At 45.4% G+C, this 21,608-nt stretch overlaps 1 non-coding gene across 1 annotated transcript; it reads right to left on the minus strand.

The window, feature by feature from the left end:
- Window positions 1–19,772: 19,772 nt before the first annotated feature.
- On the minus strand, window positions 19,773–19,879 carry LOC123277494 (U6 spliceosomal RNA). Its single transcript, XR_006514445.1, has one exon. It is a non-coding gene; the product is annotated as a U6 spliceosomal RNA (small nuclear RNA).
- Between the last annotated feature and the right edge of the window lie 1,729 nt (window positions 19,880–21,608).

Here is a 21,608-nt window from a genome sequence, read left to right on the forward strand (position 1 = left end):
CTGTCTTTAGCTGAAGATGGTATTTAAGGTAATGGCGTTGGCCATTTGGGCAAGTTACTCAGTTTTCCTGGGTTTCTCTCATCTATACACATGGTATTAAATTGATCTAATTTTCTCCTGTTATTCTGTCTCATGTCAGTTTAATTCTTAGACCAGCCCAAAGGACTTAGAAAGGTAGAGGAATATTTTTTCCTCCCCTACAGCTGCTTTGACCCCTAGCTTGTGGGATTTGGGGAGGGCCTTGAGCACTCCAAACATCATTTCCTTCATTCTCAAAATAGGGATAATTATAACTACTCATCAACATGGTTGGGCTGATGGTTGAATCAGGAGCAGGTGATGAACATGAAAGACAAGAGTATAATTCAGGCCAGAAAAGCATTCAGCACTCAGCCTATGCTTATTTTCTCCTTTCTTTGCCTCTCGCTGTAGTAGACAGGTGCCCTTTTCATTTCAGGGGAAACCTGAAGATTTTCTTGTATTACTTAAAACACATGAAAAACCCCTTGATTTTTATTATCCTTCTTCAGCTTTAGGATGAAATGCCTCCCCTCTTGTTAGGTGGTGCATTTTCTATTGAATTGTCACTTTCAAGGATGCTCTCTGGTTCCTTGCAGGCTTGTCTCCACTCAGCCATGGACTGAGGGTGAATGTCTGGGTGAGGGGGATGAGGTTCAGAAGGATGGTTGTTCTGAGTGTCATAAAGTCCCCTGTTTTATTTTGTGCATTCCCTTGTGCCCTTCTGCCTTCTGAATGAGACTTGTCCTTCAAAAAAGCTTTGAATTTGGGACTTAGACCACATACTTGATCTAAGGACAGCTTGGATTTTAGGAGAGAGAACTGGAGATAATGAAAGGAAGCGCCACGTGGGAGGGCTAAGATTAATTTTTATCTCTTTTATTATTTATCACTTATTTTCCTTAATTTGCAACTTGAAAAGAAAATGGTCCTTTTTACACCTGAACATTCACAGTTTTCACTAGCAAGCCACATTATTACTTCGTGGGTGTGTGGGCTGATGTGTTCTTTTTTATAAGCAGAGGCGAGTGAAGTTTCAAGCTTGCCCTCCCGTATTGGGTGTGACTCAGAGAGAGTTCCTCCAGTCAGCAATCTTTCATCTTCTGTCAACTTCATGTTTTAATTGTACTCAAATTAAGCTTTTACAGCTCAAAAATATAATTAGGTATGTTCCATTTCAATCACAATGATTCAAACCTGGTGATGTGATTCTTGGACATCAGGTGGACTAGCTTGGTCCATCCCCGGCTGCCTGTTAGACTCACCTGTGCAGCTTTGAAAACACAGATGCTGGCGCCCCACTCCCTAGGACTTTGTTCCATTCATCTGTGGTGGGGCCTGGGAATCTGAATAGTTGTCAAGTGCCACAGGGTTCTGATGCGCAGCCGAGATGGAAGACCGCGGAGTTGGACAATGGAGACATGAGGTGGGTGAGTCGCTACTGTCCTATAATTTTATTACTATTCTCCATGGAATAATTTTTACTTAACAAGACAGTAAAACAAGCCACACTCAAGGCAGCAGTTAGTCAGAAGTTGCTCTTGGGTATCTAGAGTATAGGAGACAAGAGACAACTGGTCCAGGTACCTATTTCTTGTCGCAAAGCAGTGTGATCTTGGGCAAGTCACTTTCCTTCTCTGGGCCTTACCTTCCCAATTTATCAAGTAGCAGAGTCAGATGAAATATTTTCCATGGGCCTTCCAGTGCTGATGTTTATCATTGCTGAGTCTCCACTGGGAAGACACTTCACTGTGTGGTGGTGGAAGCCCTGTTCCCTCCTGCACGCCCAAGGGGAAACACAGTCACTAGAAGGAGGAGGGAGAGGTGGTGTCTGGGGATATGGAGGAGTCTGGGCTGCAGAGTTAGCCCTGGGGCGACTCTGACATTGACATGAGGCTCTCAAATAAGTGCTCATTGCCCTTCGATGAGCCTCAAATGTCATTGTCGGTGCTAGATTCTTACGGGATGAGAGCACTTGGAATTCCAGATGTGGATGGAGTGGATGCCTGGCTTTGAGAGAAGAGGATCCTCTCTCCTTAGATAAAATGACCAAGCACACGAGCCAGTAGACGACAGAAGGTCCAGAGACTTGAGAACTAAAGTTTATGCTTTGTAAACTTTAACGACGTGATAAATATGAATTGTTATTTCTCCTATTATTAAATCTCCCCACTGTAGCATTAACTGGTTCAAGTTTCAGCCCCAGCTTGGCCACTAACTGGCTGTGTGATCTCAGATGGGCCAAGCTACCTCTCTGAGACACAGCTGTTCCCTTTGCAAAGAAAGAGGATAGAGCTGCACCATCATCTAATGACTCTTCCTGCCTCCATCAGATCAGTGTGATCAAAACGTGAAATTAGTGGTCGAACAATCAGTAATCTGAGGCTCACCTTTCAAAAAGGAAAAGGCCAGCTGGAAAATGGCATAATTAAAAGAGGGAAAGAAAACTCTCCTGAGAGGCTGCTATTTCACAAAAAGTCAGCATGTCTGTGGTATTCTAAGCAGCATATTACGGTGACAGAGAAACACAGTGGATGTGCTGAAAGATGAGCAGCAAGTGGCAACTGGAGGTGTCTGAAACAGAAAAGTCTATTTTAAAAGACGACTAATAAAGCTGGAGGAGGCGGCCCACACAGAGATGCTCTGAGCCAGCATCCTGCCGCTGAGACTGCGTTCTCCGGCGTGGAGCCCGGGCCCCGGGAATATCCGTGGCCCCAACAAGTGAGCAAGCAGTGAGCGGCTTTCTGTCTGAGCAGAGGGGCACATGGGCAGAGGCCCCGGGGAAGGGGCTGACTGTAGCCCGGGCAGTGCAGGACTGCGCGCCTCCTGTGAGCTCAGCCGGCTCTAGGCACCGAGTGTGTGCGTGGGTGTGTGTGGGGGTGTTGGGGCATTTTTCCAGGAGCTGCACTGGTGCTGGAAAGCAGGAAAAGTGCAATGGTTAAGAGCAGGGACCTGGAGCCAGACTGCCTGGGTTTGGATTCTGGCTCTGTCACTTAATAGCTGTGAGGTCAGAAGCAAGTTAAGTAACCTCTCTGTATCTCATTTTCCTTATCTGCAAAATTGAATAATATTAGCTAATCATAGGGTTGCAGTGAGGATATGAGTTAATATTTGCAAAGCTGTTGGAACAGAGCCTCTCTACATACTACGTTTGAGATTATATGTATACATATATATATATATGCACACACACACACAGAGTCATGCATTATATAATGACGTTTCAGTCAAAGACGGACCACATATATGACAGTGGTTCCATAAGATCAGTGCCGTGTAGCCTAGATGTGTAGCAGGCTGTACCATCTAGGTTTGTGTAACTATACTCTACGAAGTTTGCAGAGTGACGAAATAGCCTAATGATGCATTTCTCAGAACGTAGCTTGGTCGTTAGTGTTAATATATGTCAAGCAGTTAGAAGATGCCTGGAACATAGTATGTTCTGAGTCAATGCTTGGTTATTATTATTACGATACGCAGGCACCGGCCTTCATTTATTGATGAATTTATCCATTCAGTCTTCCAGCAAACCGAGGCGAGGGTCGATGTCCCAGACTGCTGAGACATTGTATATGTATGTATAATGCGTTCGTTTGTAAATATAAATAAAATGTGGCCTATCAGAGGGGTCTCACCTGCTTATTGGGCTAAGGCCCAAGGCTAATCGCTGCCCTTGGTTTTCAACTAAATAAGATACTTTGAAGTCTAGCCTGTGCTAACACCTCGAGGACCCCAACACCCTCCCCTGGTCTCCTCTGAGCATCAGGCCAGATCTGTGGGAGGAAACCCTCAGGCAACCCCATGCCACAGCCTGGGACTGACCCCACTCCCCAGGTTTGTCTCTGAGCCCAGGCTCATATCCCAACTACCCAATGAACGTCTCCACTGGGATATCCACAGGGAACTGTGCTCATCATCCTCCCGCTCCAACTCATGACCACCCCCTCCCAGTACAGACCTTTCCTAGTTTCCTGTCTCAGCGAACAGCAACACCATCGTTCTAGGAATGCAAGCCACAACCCGGCACCCTCCCGCTCCCTTTCCCTGCGTCTTCTTCCTTGATAAGTCCCATCTGTCCTCCCCTCGTTCCTTCCTGTATCTCCAGCGGTCTTGGACATCATTGACACTTGGCCAATGTTTGTGGGAAGACTGAGTGGGTGAAAGAAGGAATAAATGAAGGCTGATGCCTGCGTATCATAGCAATAAAAACAATCAAGCCCTGATTCAGTACACGCTATGTTTCAGGCACCGTTCTTACTGCTTACCGTATACGAACTCCTCCAATCCCCATAACAGGCATTCACTGCATATTTGTTGAAGGAATGCAAAGCATGCACAAGGAAATCAGGTCCTGGTGGAGCAGCTGGCTGTGCCTCCATCCACAGAGTAACAGAAACTTCCCGGTACCTTCCAGGCTTCTGGATAGAGCTTCTGCATCCCCCTGAAAGTCAATGATATTTCCTAACCTTACAAAGCCATCTCAGAGCCAAGTCCTACTGTGCTGTGTCTGGCCTGGTGTGGTGCAGTTTCTGGGCCATTTTCCCCCCGTGCTGGGAAGATGGAGAAGCTGCCGCTTCACCGAGCCCCCTAATAACCAGGCCTTATTTTCCCTGCCACCCCAGGGGCTCTTGCTCACCATGAACTTACTCCTGTGAGCTCTACACAACACACTGTAAAAGGAAAATGGTAATTAGAAGAAACACTTGAGCAGAGGAACTTGTGTGGAAAAATGCTTTAGTTAAACGAAGCAGTGAAGATTGCTTCAAGGTGTTAGACACACACACCCATCCAGCCGTCCTCCTTTTGAATGGAGTAGATGAGAAGATACACACAGTGTGTTGTGCATCTTTGGGCACTGCCTCCCTGGGGCTTAGGGCAGGCTGATCCCTTGGGGGCCACGCCTGAGTGACCAATGAGACTGACAGCATTGGCTCTAACCCCTTTCACATCTCAGCAGGCTCGGACAAAAGGCCCAGCCCAACTAGATGGAATTTAACAGGATTACATCCATATCAGGGCCTCCATTTGTACCAAAACCGCTATACGAAGAGAAGAGTGGGAAACACATGATGGCAGCTCATGTCAGAACATCTCAACTCCTGCTTACTTTTCCCATAGCCTTCATTATCATCAGAAGCTGTGTTTTTGTTTGTTTGTTTATTGCCGTGTCCCCAACTGGACTGGGAAGTCCACAGGGGTAAGGATTTTTTCAGTCTGGTTCACTTCTGTACCAGCACCACGCACAGAGCTTGGCACACAATAGGCCCTCTAGAATATTCCATGAGGGAAGATTCTTTGACTGCTCACTGCAGAATCCCCAGTGTCCCAAACATTGCCCGGTACATAGTTGGGCTTCTAGAACACAAGCTCTGAGAGCAGAGATTTTGTCCCTTCATTGCTATACCTTTGGTATCTAGCATTCTGGTAGGCATTCTAGAATGGGGATCACGACACTTTTTCTGTAAAGGGATAGATAGCAAACATTTCCAGCTTTGTGGGCCATGCAGTATCGATGGGCACGTCTCTGTTCCAATAGAACTTTATTTACAAGAACAGCCAGAGGGACAAATTTGGAGTAGCTTGCTGACTCCTGCTCTAGCATATAAACTCCGTAATAGCCGGGGGGCGTTTTTGTTTCTTGGTTCTTTTCCAGGGAAAGATTTGTCCAGAGCCAACATCTGTTACCAATCTTATTCTTTTTTTTCCCCTCCCCAAAGCCCCAGTGCATATTGGTATGTCCCAGTTGTAAGTCCTTCTAGTTCTTCTGTGTGAGCTGCTGCCACAGCATGGCAACTGGCACACCAGTGGTGTGGTTCTGTGACCAGGAAACAAACCTGGGCCTCCAAAGCAGTAAGAGCGCTGAAATTGAACCACTAGGCCATCAGGGTTGGCTTGGGTTTTTAAAAATTTTTTTCAATCTCTGGATCTATACCCAGCATCTAGGACAGAGTCTAGCACATGGTGAGTATTCAATAAATATATATTGAATGAATTGAATGAATGAAGGACTAAAACTGGTTTTAGTCAACAGTTCCCTATGGGTCAGGGAAGAAGCAAATACTAGAAGCTTCCTTTTCTTTGGGCTGGTTGGATCACACCTGAAATATCAATCTCAAAGTTGGGAGTCTAGAGTACGTGAAGAGGACAGGGCCTGGGATGAAGCAAGGACAAACAAACTTGTTGCATGGAAAATGGTGAAAGGAACTGGACTGAGCCTGGAGAATAGACAGGTCAGGTTGGAGACATAGTTTATATATTAAAGGGCTTTCATATGGGAGAACAGTTATGTCTTTCTAACAAACAAGGGGGATATTTCTAGAATTTTCTAGAAGTTAGTTAATAGTAGTCGGACCTGGCTGATATGAGCAGCCTGGCAAGACAGTGAACTCTTAATCTACTGGAAGCATTTGAGTAGACATGGGGATGCTGTAGGGAGGGATTCAAATATTGGATGGGGGCAGGATTAGACAATGTTGGTTCCTTTCTGGCCTCAAGAGCCATTGTCATGTGGCTGTCTGCAGCACTGTTCCCCAGCTAACAGGTGGTGATGGGTCTTCAGACGAAACCATACTCCTCAGTCTGGTACAGGAGGTCCCTCGGGATGGCCCCCAGCCAACCTCTCCTGCCTCAGTTCTCCTCTGTATTTTGTTCCACCTCCACCAAATACCATTTGACATTCCCGAAACTCACTATCTGTTCTACTTTTCCCGGCCTTTCTATATACAGTCCTGTATTAGTTTAGGTGCCCCCAGAAGGAGAACCTGAGGAAAAGATTCAAGGGCAAGTAGTTTGAAAGTTGATCCGATGAAGCACTGGAGAAGGAGCAAAGTAAGACTAGAGAGGGAAGACAGCCATTAGAAGGTACCTTATCAAACCTGGGGTGACCAGATTTTAAGCCACTGGAGGGTTTCTGGGAGTCAGTGTAAACACACCTCAGAGTTATCCCACCTGGAGGGGGAGAGAACTGCGGTATTTACACATCACCCCCCATCAATTGTTGGTGGAGGGCTAGTTCAGGTGGTAGAGTGTGGAGAAGGGTAGGGAGGTGTTAATTTCCTAGCACCTCCTGGCCTGTCACTTAGGTGGGCAAAAGTGAGTTTTGGTAGGAAGAGAAAGCCCCCAGGCAAGGAACTGCAGGTGCCGGTGGTTGGAAGACCAGCACTGATGTGATTTAGGGTTCAGAGCCATGAGGAGGGCGCCCAGCAAGGTGAGCTCAAGCTTCCTTCTGCTTGGAACTCCCAACCTCCTCTTCTGCTCTGATTTTGATTCCTCTTCATGGTCACACAGGCTGCTCTCTGGGAATGGAAGTCCCTGGTACAGAAAGGTGTGGGAAGCCATGCATTGATTGGCTCCACCTCAGGATCATATGAAATTTTGGTTGGGCTAGAGGACTGTTGACATGGGTGTAACCCTAGTTGCTGGTCCCAGGAAATGGATGGGGTTCACTCATTTGGGCAAATGCAGGTTGTATGTGTGGTGATGGACATTGATAACACAATACAGTGTGAATGTGCATTCAGTGTCCACACTGCCTCCCTCTCTGACCATGGAACCACTCGATCCCAGCCATTGTCATCATGAAACAAATCTACCTCCTCTGGGACCATCAGCTTGGACCCTCAAGGAGAGATGGTTCACAACCCCCTCAGACCGTATGATTCTGGCTGCTGATGCTCATGGGGCCAGATCTTTACGGCTGGTTGAACTCCCCAAAACTCAATCTTCTGGCTTCCTCCCCACTGGCTCCCAGCATGCCTTGTGGCTAAGTGGCAGAATAAAGAGACAGGTTAGAAAGAAGATCTACCCTTTCCATGTATATCTTTCATTCATTTACTCATAAATATAAATAGCAAGTGCCTCCTTTGAAACAAATGCAAACAAAATGGGCACCAGCTCTGTCCTCATGGAGTTCACAGCCTAGTGGGGAAGAAGGGCTTTAATCTAATAACCACACACATATGTAATTACAAACTTTACAGTAAGTTGGTGTGTGAATCTGTAGACTGCTTGCTTCTTAACATTTTGGGAAGACTGCCTAAGCCTTTACAAATTCTTCCACATAGCTTCAGGGTAAAAAGCTGTGTGTGGTAGAGAGCAAAGGAGCCAGGTGAGTGTGATCATCTTGGGGTGGCCTGGTAATTATAGCTGATGCATTATTAATACCCAAACACGTGGTCCCTGTTTCCCAGTTGTGAACTGCAGCTTGGGCTGAATGCTGTTAAACCTGAACCATGAGCCCTAAACGGGATGATTTGTCTTCTTGTTTAATGAAAGGTTTTAGGAAATAGAGCCATGTTACCAGGGGCATGCAATTACTTCTGAAATCAAGAGAGCGCGACAGATCTTAGGAGGATGCCACCCGGTGATAATGGTGCTGTGGTGTCTCATGGGCAGGTGTAGACCCAGCTGAGCTCCAAAGTGGGTGGGGACAACCAGGCAGGTGAGGAAAAGAGAAGGACCATGCCATGCCTTTTACCTCCTCCCAGGAAACCCAATTGAAAACATGAGGGATGGAACTGCCCACTTGTTTCCTAACTAATCTTTTTGTTTTTTCTTGTCACTGTGAATTGCTTTGTAGTTCCAAGAGCATAATGCAATATCAACCACTTTGACTAGAGCTTTCTCCTTGGGAGGCAGTTAGCATATTAACAAGAGGCTGTGCAAAGCCAGGGACAACAGCATTGACCCCTGAGGTCTATTATGCCCCACAGGAAACTTCCCCACAGCAACATCAGTGGAGGCAGCATCTACATACAATGACTCCTGGGAGGAGCTCCCCTCTAGAAGAGGTAGGGAATGACCTTGGCAAATGCAGAAGCCATTTGGCTCCATTTGCAGACCTTAAATTTTGGCTTGAGAGGAGTAGAGTTAAAAATAAAAATAAATTAGAAGTCTTACTCAAGTGAAAACAAGTTCAGCTGTCATTGAAAACTGAAAACTGCATGGATTTTATACTCAATTGTGTAACGTTTGATATAAGGCAACTGTGTGATCTTGGGCAAGTTTCTTGATATCTCTGAGCCTAGGATTTCTCATACGTAAATGTTTTCATTCAACAAATATTTAAGATAGGATATAGCATTTGGGGATATGGGCAGCTGTAGTTTTAAGGGTCAGGCATGGAGATGGGGTTGAGGCAAAAGAGACATGCATGGGACTCTGCCCCTTGGTGAGACACAGAAAGATGATGAAAGAAATCTCTGCTTCAGGTAGGTCAAGCATCCTGGGCCCCATGGATTATAGGGTGGAAGAAGCAGATTTGAAAACAGCCACTACCCAAGAGAGTCACCAACAAGAACCATTTAATTCTTGATATTGGAGCAGCAGTGGGGATGGAAGGGAGAAGGGAGCTCACTTCCTGAACATTTTCTGGGTGCCAGGAAGCACATCGTAAACATACACGTATCATATTGAGTCCCCAGCTATCCAGCTGGTGAGATATTATTGCTCTGGTTTTCAGATAACAAAATGGAGACTTTGAGAGCTGAGTCAACGTGCTTGAAGTCACACAGCTAGTAGGTAGCAGAGCTGAGGTTCAAACCCAGATTTAACTGCTTCCAAAATCTTCACATGGTTTTTCCACTAAGGGGATGTTAAGCCCCTCTCCAGATCTCCTAACCCTCAAAGCCCCCAGGTTGGGTAGAGATGAGCGGAAAGAACAGCCTATTACAGGGAGTTAAGACAGGCAGGAATGACTGCAGGCACGCACCCTACTGCCCACATAGCTCTAGTGCCTTCTCCATCCTCCTTTGGACAATCTCAGCCACATTTATGACTACTTCAGCCTGTAAGTGGCCTCTAAATTTCAGCATTTAGCACAGACCTCTCTGCTGAGCTCCAGACCCAAATATCCAAATGCCTGCTGGACACCTGCAGTTGGATGATCTATCAGCATCCCAAACCCAGTGTCCACAACCAAGTTGTAAAATATTTCCTTCCCTACTCTCCTGTTCCTCCTCCATTATTCTCCGACTCAGTGGATGTCATCTGCTCAAGCTCGTTCTCTACAAGAACTCTCCATAACTCTTTGGTCAATAAACTCAAGACCTTTGCTCTAATTTCTCAGTTATGGCCTCTCCCACTGCTTCCTCTTGCCATCTTCCTTAGTTGGAGCACTGACCCCCTCATGCCAAGATATTGACATATTCTCTCCTGAAGGGCTCTTTCTGCTCCCAACCTTTCTGTTCTCCAACCCATACTTTATTTTCAGTGTCGTGGAGGAAGTTTTAGCAGTAGAACTGGGCAGTGAAAGGTGAACAGAACTTTATCAGGTGGAAATTGGAAGCTGGACATGTTGGCTAGACCCTTCCTACTCAAAGTATGATCCACGGACCAGAAGCATCAGTAAAACTTGAGAGCTTGTTAGAAATGTAGACCCTCAGGTCCCATCTCAGACCTAAGGAAGCAGAATAGGCATTTTAGTGTGACATCCAAGTAATTCATATGCCATACTAAAATTTGAGAAGCACCAACATTAAAGTGAATAAACAGCGTGAGCAAACTGCAAAAATGAGAAAGAATTGGGCATTTTAAGGAAAATATGAAGAGAATTTGGCCAGAGGTGAAGGAAAAGTAAAAATTTGGGAGCTGGAACTCTGTGCAACGTCCAGGTTATGACTTTGTGCGTGTTAACTCCTCACACACTAGGAGGTATTGTAATCCCTGAGGAAATAAGAATACCTGGAAAGACAGTCAGTATTGTGTCCCTTTGAAGATGAGGAAACTGAAGCTTATAGAGGTTAGATCATTTGCTCAAGGTCCCATGGATAGTGAGCAGTAGGGTCAGGACCTGAACCCAAACTTCTGAACTCCATTGCTCCAGCTGCCTCAGTTCGACAGATATGGCTTCTCTCCCCAGCATCAAGCTTTATAGAGCTGTGGTTCTCAAACTTGAGTGTGCATGAGAATTACCTGGAGGGCCAGTTATACCACAGATTGCTGGTCTCTACCTCCAGGGTTTCTGAATTAGGGGACTCAGGAGGAGCTTGAGTATCTGCATTTCTAACAAGTTCCTAGGTGATGCCGACACTGCGGGTCTGGAGGACACACTTTGAGAATTACCGGTCGAGAGAACTTCCTTTCCTGCTCCATGAACTCATCCGAGACCTCCCTTATAGAGGATCCAAGGCCTGGGGCTGGGACAGCAGGCTGCCTCTCAGGAGACATTGATTAATAATGATACCTGCAGCTAATAATCAAGATAAGCACCATTAATGGGATGATTATTCCACACTACTTGTAGCTCAAGGTGATGATTCTGTATTAGAGTTCTCCAGAGAAACAAAACCAGTAAGATACATAGATTTATTATAAGGAGATGGCTCACCTGGTTATGGAGGCTGAGAAGTCCCAAGATCTGCAGCTGGCAAGCTGGAGACCTACGAGAGCCAATGGTGTCATTCCAGTCGGGAGGCTGGCAGGCTCAAGACCCAAGAACAGCCAACGTTTCCATTTGAATCTGAAGGCAGGAGATGACCAATGCCCCAGCTGAAGGCAATCAGGCAGGAGGCATTCCCTCTTACCCGGGGAAGGATCAGTCTTTTTGTTCTGTTCAAGCTTTTAGCTAATTGGATGAGGCCCCCACATTAGGGAGCACAATCTGCTTTACTCAGTCTACTGATTCAAATGTTGATCTCATCCCGAAGCATCCTCACAGACACACTCAGAATAATGTTTCACCAAATATCTGGGCACCCCATGGCCCAGTCAAGTTGTCACATAAAATTAACCATCACACAGAAACAAGCCCTCAACCCAGAACCAAGAGCATCAAGTCTGGGAATTCAAGGCCCAGAGGTGGGCGGAACTTCTTGCAAAGACCTTGGCTATTGGCTCAGCAATTCCCCAGGTGGCCCAAGGTCTCTGTATGCCAAATTTCCCAGAAAGGAGGGTCATCTCCTCTTGTGTGGCCACTTGCTATAGAAGGCACACAAAGGAAGGCGATTTCAGTAAAGAAGTTGTTAAAACCACTCCAATATGGAAACGTATTGGAACTTCTTTGTAATGTTTCACCATGTTTATGATTCACCCAATCCTGTCTTATGACCATAGATTCTAGAACCATAGCATGTTAGGAAAGGGGAAGAAAAGAAATAAACATTTATTGTTTATTACTTGTCATTGGCCCTCACATCTTGCTTCGTTTAATCCTCAGGACATTTCAACGCGGACAATATCACTTCTCTTTTGCACGAGATGCAAGATTCAGTGTATTTTCTAGGTGAAACCTCCAGAATTAGAAGACAGGCCCATTCAAGTCCAAGTGGCACTTCAACCCTGGAGTGTACTGTCTCAAGTTGGGAAGTCATGGAGGAGCCTCTCATTCTAGTCTCGGTTACCGGATAGGGAAACAGAGGGCTGGAGAGCAAACGTGAGCTGGTTAGAGTTACACAGCAAAGTGGAGGTGGAGGCACCTGCAGAACCTTCTCTCTTAACTTAAGGACCAGTCATTGTTTACTACATGAGCTGCTGTGGACCTGCCTGGACCTTGGGCTCCCCAAATACCCATGCACGAGCATTTCTCATGAGTTTAGAAATTTTTCCAGGCTACAAATGTTAACTTAACAGACCATAGCAATAAGAGCCAACAGTGATCATCTACTTACTACAGGCGGAGCATTGTTCAATCATTTGACTTGGTTGGACCCATCTAACCCTGGCAGCAGTGCTATGGGGGTTGTCCTATGCTGGACTCCCAGATGAATACAGAGATAGCTCTATTCCCTGCTCTTCAAGGGGCTCAAAGTCTAGTGGGGTAGACAAGCAAGCATGCAGAAATCTCTGTGTATTTAAATAATAATAACAATAATAAAACAATTTAGGTAAGGATTTGCTACTTGTCAGATCATCATTTGGATTATTTGATTTTTCACAGCCACATTATGAAGTAAGGAGTAGTTTTATCATTTTTTACAGATGAAGAGACTAAGGCTTAGAGAGCTGGTGTGACTTGCAAATAGAAGGGTTTTCGAAGGAGCAGAGCACAAGTCCTTGTGACCCCAGAGCTAGTTCTTCAAACCTCCTCGTTACATCATACCACATGTGTGTGAGTGTGGGTGTCCCTGTTACTGAACCTGAAGTGAGTTAGCTCACCCGTCGCGCAGCAAGCCAATCTCTGACACCAGGTGTGGTGGAAGAAAGTAGGAATTTTATTTTTGCACAGTGCTGAGCAAGGAGAGAGGGCAGCTAATGCTCAAATCCCATACTCCCCGAAAAGCTAAAAGGAAGGGTTTTTATTTGGGGTTTTAGGTAGGAGAGGGGGAGCATATGGCCTTGCTGGTCGGAGCTTTCCCACCAGCCTGTCTTTTGCCTTGAGACACTTGCAGAGAGGAGGGAGCTCATGACCTTGCTGGTCAGCAGCTTTCCCACCAGCCCGTATGTCTTTGCGGGAGGAGATAGTCCAGGTGCTTGTCCTTGACGGTGTCTGTCTCCATGGAGGATAGTGGATTCTGGAGCCAGGAAGCCAGAGAGTAAGCAGGGAATGAGTGTTTTGGTTTTAACCCCATATATGCTGGGTTTAATGTGGGGAAACTGATATCAGAGTCGATATCCTCCCCGCTGCATGAGCGGGAACATCACTCTTGGCTTATGGAGAAAATAAAAGCCAAGGGCAAGAATCATACTTATCCAGCCAGAAAATGTGTAGTTTTTCAAGCACCTCGCTGCAAAAGAAGCCAAGTCCAGCTTTGATGGGCTACACTCTGATGTGCTAATTATGTGTTAACTCTTAAAGTGTCAACCAACAAAAACAGAAACCAGTTTAAGAGGCCAAGTGTTTATCCGGGATTAGAGAATTGAAGTGTGGGGAGCATAGATTCCGGTAGAAACCTAAATATTGTCCCAATTACAGGAGAGCCGCCCAGAGTTTTTATGGGAAAAAGGGAGGAAGATGAGGTGAGTTGTATTAATGCAGTGTTCATTTGGTGCTAGATGAGCTAAGGCTAGGTTTGTGTTTCATAGATTGCCTTGAGATTTGGTCATTAGTGAAGGCCAATTTCGTCAGTCCTTACAAACAGGACTTATTCTTGTCCTTACTGACTTTTTAGAATGTTGGTGGGTTGGTCCAGTTGGGAAGATAAAGAAAACAAGACGTGTAAAGCAATTCCTCCGAAATGGCTGCTCTGGCTCTATTTTAATACGGCTCCACTCATGTCATCTTTCACAAAAGCCAGACCTGTTCTAGGCAGCACTCCATTAAATCCATTCCCACTCCAAGTAGCATTGGAAGCATTTTCTTTTTAAAATATGTTCTGTAATTTAGAGTCTTACACTTAACCAATTTACCCCCCTCATCTCTTCATTACATCTCAGGCACCCCTTGGTCTTCTCGTCTTTCCCTGTGGTCCCTGAGTGGGAGTCTCCCTCTCCTCAATCAATGAGCTCCTCTCGCTGGACTCTGCATCCCACGGATTAAAGGCGATTAAATGAGATAATGCATATGGCATCGCTTTAAAACCATAAAGGGCTGCACAGATGCAAAGGGTATTCTTATGAACCTTTCTTGTTAATGAGTATTAACGAGGTAAGGCTGCAGATTCCTAATGCTACAGAGACCTACTATTAACCATATGGAAGCCTAATTTTCAAAGGGAGTTAGAATGAACTAGGAGAAGAGGCAGAAAAAGAATTTGGATTCAATTCCATCCGCTAGTTCTCAGTATCTTGACCGCAATCTGCATTCAGCTAAATGGTTGTACATTTGCATAACGGTTTGCCTTTGTTCTAGCTAATTGCTTTAGGATACCTGCCCCCACGTTATTCTGCATTTTCATCGTCCTCTTGAAAGGGACCTGGATTTTCTCTGTCAATTAGGTAACATTTCTAATTTGAGCTTTGAGATGCATGGGTGCTGGAATTGAGAAGCAGAATTCAAAACACTGAAAGTTTCTGGAAGCCAGTGAGTGGTTCGAGACATCTACAGTCGGGATGACTTCACTGAACTGAGACTTGAGATGGTCCGCGCAAGGTTCTTGCACAGAGCACAGCACAAAAGCCAGCAGTTAGATGTAGTATTACCATCGTTATAACTTTGAGCATCTGACAGATACATAAACAGGGCTTCAGATTACTAAGACCCTCGAAGGCCATGTTCCAAGTTTGGGTCTTTTTTCCTAGACAGCAGGGAGCCACTGAAAGCTCTTGAGTTTGGAGAGGGTGTTGAGCATAAGTTTTGTGTTTTGGGGGATTTTAACTGTGGCAGCTGGTATGAGAGGGGGTGTGTATAAAACTAGAGTTAGGACATCAGGTAGGAGGCAGTTCCAATAATCTAAGAGGGGCCTGAAGGGGACCGGGGCAATGGGCTGGAGAAGAATGCTGAGACACACAAGAGATTTCATAGAGTTAGACTGGACAGGACTTGGTGATCCATCAGCTATGAGTATTGAGGGAGAGTGAGGACTCTGAGTCTAGGTGATCCCCGGGTTTCTGGTTTAGGTTACTGGGTAGATGAGCCAATCAAAATGGATACAAGAGGAAGAGCTGTTTTTTGGGGAAAATGGAGTTATATATATGGAGCCAGAGCCTTCATTCCAGTGGTTGTCATGACTATTGGGTTCCAGGACTATTTTAGGCTAAATCCCCTTGTAGATTAGTTGGAGTTAGTTGTGCCCTGGAGATCCAAACAGAACACGACAAAGCAAATTGGAATTATAAAATTGGAAGAAATTTGAGTGATCTTTTAATCTAACCCCTTCATTCTATAGTTAAAGAAACTGAGGCTCAGAGAGGGGAAGCAACTTGGGGAAGCCACACAGAAACTTCATCAAGGAAGTAGGACTGGTATTTGAGTGCCCCACCATGCCTATACCTGGGCTTCTTCCCACCCCATCCAAGATGATAAGGACAGACTCTGCTTCAGGCCAAGTAGTTTTCCAGAAACAAGTTAGACTTTGTAATTCCTCCAACGGGGGGAATTTTGCCAGCTTTGAGTACACTTATTCCCTTTTTAATGAGTCCCAGTTTGTGGACATACTAGTGCATGAAGATAGGCACCTGGAGAAGTAACTTCACAAATGGTGGAGGGAGGGGGCCATCAAGCAGAGAGCATGAGCGCCTTGGAGGAGGAGAAGGGGAAGTGGTAATAAGGTGAGAAGAGGCCAGCACTAATGGATAGGGAGCAAGGCAGGTTAGAAGTGGTGTGCTGGGGTGCAGAGGGAGGGGGACCCTTAGATGGGTAACTGAAGAAAGTTTAATGAAGGGATAGGCCAAGTTAGAGGAACTAACTAAAATGAGAGAGTGAAAGAAACACTGAGTGTCTTTAGCAACAACCAGAAACTGTTTTCTTTCTCAGATCTGAAGAGTAGGAGTGGGAGTAGTTACCAGTACTCCACAGGGCTGTAACTCTAGGAGAGGGCTTTCTTACAGGAGCTGTGGCCTTGGGGAGGAGAATGCAGCTTGGCCCACTCTGGTCCAGTAGGTGTCACTGACTAACTGCCTTGAGTAACTCAAAGGAGGTTTCAGAAGCACTTAATTGTTTCTCCAAATTGTTTTTTTAGTTATATTAAGAGATGCAATCACCAACTGCTGTGAATTGGTCTAAACTCCACGCAAGAGACACGCCTGCACAGACAGGCTGAGAAGTGCCCAAGAAATTACTTTATTTTAATACTAAGATCTCCATCCCAGGAGGAGCTTAGGCCTTATTACCATAACATGTCATGTATACAGAAGCATGTTTTCAAACTGCACCTGTGTAAGTGAATACCCTCAACTCCCTTTTGAACATTCATTCTGATGTGGATTAAGGCTGCCCCAGGTAGAGAAGCCCAAGGTGACCTGGCCTATATGCCGAACTATATGACCCAGTGGATTTTTATGGTATGAATTAGGGCTGCCCCAGGGAGAGAAGCCCAGGGCATCCTCACCTACATGCCAATCTATATGACCAGATTCGTATCTAAAGTTATATGACCGCACAATAACCAAACCCCATCTGCACTGAAATCACTTAATGACTTTTTACATCATCTTTTCTTTTTCCAGTAAAAATAAGTCACATACCCATGCCTTATAAATTTAGCCCTAACCCTCAACTCAGGGCAGCAGCAGGAGCTCTGACTGCCCATGGGTCCTGTCCCCATGCCAGCAGTGGCAGCAGCAGCTCTGACTGCCCATGGGTCCTGTCTCCATGCCAGCAGTGGCAGCAGCAGCTCTGACTGCCCATGGGTCCTGTCCCCATGCTATTCCACACTATTCTCTAAATGAAAGAGCACTACTGCCAGATCTTGAGAGTCCAAGAAATCTTTCTTTCGACTCCTTGGCTCACCGACCCTGCATCAATTTCTCATCTGAAATACAAGGCCACTGCTTTCCCTTGCTCAGAAAGCCATGGCTTCGGAAATAATTCCCCATGGGCTCCTTATTTGCTGCAAATAAATCTTACTCTGTGAGACAACTACTTCTGGTGAAGGCTTTGATTTCAACTCACCAAGTAGTGGATCCATTTTGGTTCGGTAACACAGGGAGGGAGCTGGAAAATAAAGAATTGGATTTTTCTCTACTTCCACCCTTCTACCTCCTGCCTGTGTCTCCCCTTGGTCAAGGCCAGCCAAAAACCAGAGAGCAAGGGAGGTTGGTGATAGAGCCCATAGAGTTCGTTCTCTGGGATTCATGGCAGAGTAGAGAGGGGCAGAGAGTTGTGGGGCAGGGTGGGTAAATGAAGAATATCCAGCACAGGACCCAGGCTCAGATCTCCTCCCGTCTTAATCTTCTTGCTCTTCTAAACCCAACCATGAAAGCCTATCTTGTTTTGAAAAACTTTTGCAGCCCCAGCTCTTTGGGGCTTTAAATTCTCCTTTCATTTTTACCGGTCAATGTCACCCTTACACCAAGCACACTTTGGTGATATGCCAAGTGTCCATCTTTGCCTGACCTTTAAAAACTCAAGCCCCCTGGGGACCCCTATGCATGTACTCCACCACTCATCCTGGGGCCACAAACAGTCAGAATTGGGGCTTTGAGAGCTGCTCATCTTCTCTGTCACAGACCATGCCAATCTTTATCTGAAGATTCTGAAAGGTTCTTTAAGTTTCAGGGTGTGTGTCCAACCTTTTCTCAGCCATTAGAAACTCTGAATTGATGTGGTCACTTTCCCTCAAGGCTCCTGTCACTTACACTTTGCCAACCAGTTCCTCTTTGCTGGTTAAAATTAGGGCCAGAGGAGCAGTTCCTGCTGGGAGTAAGGTGGTGAGGGAGAGAAGCGAAGAAGTTTTTAGATTCTCTTTCCTTAGTCAAATGAGACTTAGAGCAGGCAAGTTAAGCCTCCCATTCTTTTTAGAGTCAGTCCACACCAGCCTGAGCTTTTTGCAGTCCCTGAAGTCCTGTCTTAATTTCAGCCCAGAACCCCAGTACCTGCTCTCAGACCCCCTGACAGCGATCATGGCCTGCCCATGCATGTGCCCAAAGGATGGGAACTCCAAATATTGACTCTTTGTAGCCCCTAGTTACTGTGTGACTCCAACCAAACACCAAATACTATCTATCTGGATATCTATCTACCTGGATCACCACCTACACCTTTTACCATTTTCTTCAGGTTTGTTAACGCCTTGTGTAGTAGACAGAATAATGACACCCCCCTGCCCCTGACCGCAAAGATGTCCACGACCCAAGCCCCAGAATCTGTGAATATGTTACCTGACACGGCAAAAGGGACTTTGCAGATGTGATTAAATTAAGGATCTTGAGATGGGAAAATTATCCTGGATTATCCACGTGGGGCTGATATAATCCCAAGGGTCTTTCTAAGAGGGAGGCAAGAGGATCAAATTCAGAGGTGGTGTGATGATGGAAGCAGAAAGTGGAGCGCTGCCATTGCTGGAAGGGGGCCATGAGCCAAGGAATGTGGGCTGCTTCTAGAAGCTGGAAAAGACAAGGCAGGAATTCTCTCCTGGAACCTCCAGAAGGAACAGGACCTGGCTGACACCTTGATTTTAGCCCCGTAAGACCCATTTTCAGACTGCTGACCTCCACAACTGTAGGCAAATAAATTTGTTTTGTTTTAAGCCATTAGGTTTGTGGTAATTTGTTACAGAAACAATAGGAAACTAATAGACATTGACACTCAAAGTGTGGTCTATGGCATCACCTTCACCTGGGAGCTCTTTAGAAACAAAGAACCCCAGACCCCACCCCAGACGTACCAAATCAGGATCTGCATTTTAATACCATATCCAGATGATTTCAATGCATATTAATCTGGATGCTTTAATCTTCCCTTGGGGCCCCTATCTACAGATTTAGCTCCAATTTGACCCAATTCAGATTAGGCAGGACCCAGCCCAAGGGAAAGAAATAGATTTGTTGGGACACAGAAGAAAAAATGAGATATCCGTTCCTCCCATCTTTATTTTTAAGATTGGCATCTGAGCTAACATCTGTTGCCAATCTCTTGTTTTTTCTTCTCCCCAAAGCCCCCCTGCACATAGCTGTATATGTTAGTTGTAGGTCCTTCTCGTTGTGCTATATGGGACAGCGCCTCAGCATGGCTTGAGGAGTGGTGCTATGTCCGTGCCCAGGATCCGAACCAGTGAAACCTTGGGCTGCTGAAGCTGGAGAATGCAAACTTAACCACTTGGCCATGGGGCCTGTTCCCCTTCCCCTTTCTTTCTTTTTTTTCTTTTTTTTATTAATGTTATGATAGTTTACAACCTTGTGAGATTTCAGTTGTACATTTTTGTTAGTCATGTTGTGGGTACACCACTTCGCTCTTTGTGCCTTTCCCCCACCCCCCCTTTTCCCTGGTAACCACCGATCAGAAAAATATGGAACGCTTCACGAATTTGCATGTCATCCTTGCGCAGAGGCCATGCTAATCTTCTCTGTATCGTTCCAATTTTAGTATATGTGCTGCCGAAGCGAGCACCCCCTTCCCCTTTCTTTATTACCCAGCTCACTTTCATCAAAGTCTGGTCAATAGAGGATTTGATTCTTAAAAATTATTTTTAAAAATTTAGTTATCTTTTTAATGTCTTATTATTTTTCTGTGGTGCTGAAGATAGGGCAGAAGTAAATTCTTGATTCTGAAATTGTTGCCATCAGTAAACATTGACCTATCCTCATCACATTTGTTGAGGGATCAGCTATGTTACTGGCCCTGAGTAACCAATGAGCCAAGAGGGAGGGGCATTTCATCAGAAATGATAAAGCAGGACTTGTTACAGTTGTAGAAATTAGATCTGCACGCTGCCCAGCCAGCACCAGTGTGAATTCTGATCCCTGCTCTGGCCATGGCCTTGATGGATGGGTGGATCCAAATCCATCAATGGCAATGAAAGAAGGGGAAGAAACCCACACATTATGGGAGGCCAGTACGAGATGAGCGTATGTATTAGGAGAGAAAGCCCCAATACATATGCTCTCACAGAGTATCCTTCTGTGTGAAATATAATAAATCTCTCTCTTTCAAGACAAGAAGGTTGTTACATGCATTTTTTTAGCAAGTATAAGAAGCAATCATCCCACACACTCTAGGAGGGGGATATGTCTTTTGGCTAGAGACCCCTCCAAATGGACAGTGATTTGGAGTGTCCTTCCTGCTGCCCCACTTAATAGGGGCATCTGGTTCCAGACCCAGACCCTCCTAAATTTATTTCCATTTGCCGGCTGAACTTGGAGATCTTGTTCCAGGATTGCCGGAATATCCTGAATTCTCCACGGAAGTTCTCTTGAGGGAGAAGCATTAATTAAACTCCCTGCAGAGCCGTGAGTTCTCTTCTCCCCAAGATCTTGACACAATAAGAGAGCCCTGTTGATTGTCAGCCAGCATCATACTGGTTACCTCCTGGAGCCCGTGTGGGAAGGAGCGCCTCAGTGCTTTGAGCCAGTCCCTGGGTTGAAACAGGTTTCCATGATAATTAACACCAAATGAGCACACAGGCAGAGCTTCTTGTCTTCCAAATTTGAAACCCACATTAACTAATTAATTCTAATTAGAGGCTGACAGTTCCATGTGGCACAGTGAGCATGTAATACATGGGATTTTCCCTTTGTGTCTTAAGTTAATTTAATGAAAATGGGCCTGGGGACTTCTTTCCAGAACTAACAGCCAGCTAGGTACCAGAAGGTACCCCTTTCCTGGAAAAGGATTTTGGTATTGTGGGAGCTTGCATGGTGGCCCCACAGGAAGCCCATCCATTGACAATAATGCCTTTATGGATTCCACAAACACGTAGTGAACACCTACATTAGCTAAGAATTGGGCTAGGTGTTGAAGGAAATATCATCCCCACTCTTTAGAATTTCAAAGTCTAGGTGGGGAGGTGCAAATAAACCAACAGTATCCAATGGTGTCCTAGCCAAAGCAGTTAGACAAGAAAAAGAGAGATACAAATATTAGAAAGAAAGATCCAAAAATGACATGACTTACATGAATCAATTTATATGACGTTTTGGAAAAGTCAAATTTAAAGTGATGGAGAACAGATCAGAGGTGGCCACGGGTTGGGGATGGGAAGAAGCATTGACTAAAAAGGGGCAGCACAAAAGATATATTTGGAATTCTTCTATATCCTGATTGTGGTGGTGGTTATGCAAATTTATATATGTGTTGAAATTCATAGAGCTATATACCAAAAAAGATCCAATTTTCCTGT

Source organism: Equus asinus, chromosome 15 (genome assembly GCF_041296235.1).
Source record: "Equus asinus isolate D_3611 breed Donkey chromosome 15, EquAss-T2T_v2, whole genome shotgun sequence".
Taxonomy (NCBI): domain Eukaryota; kingdom Metazoa; phylum Chordata; class Mammalia; order Perissodactyla; family Equidae; genus Equus; species Equus asinus.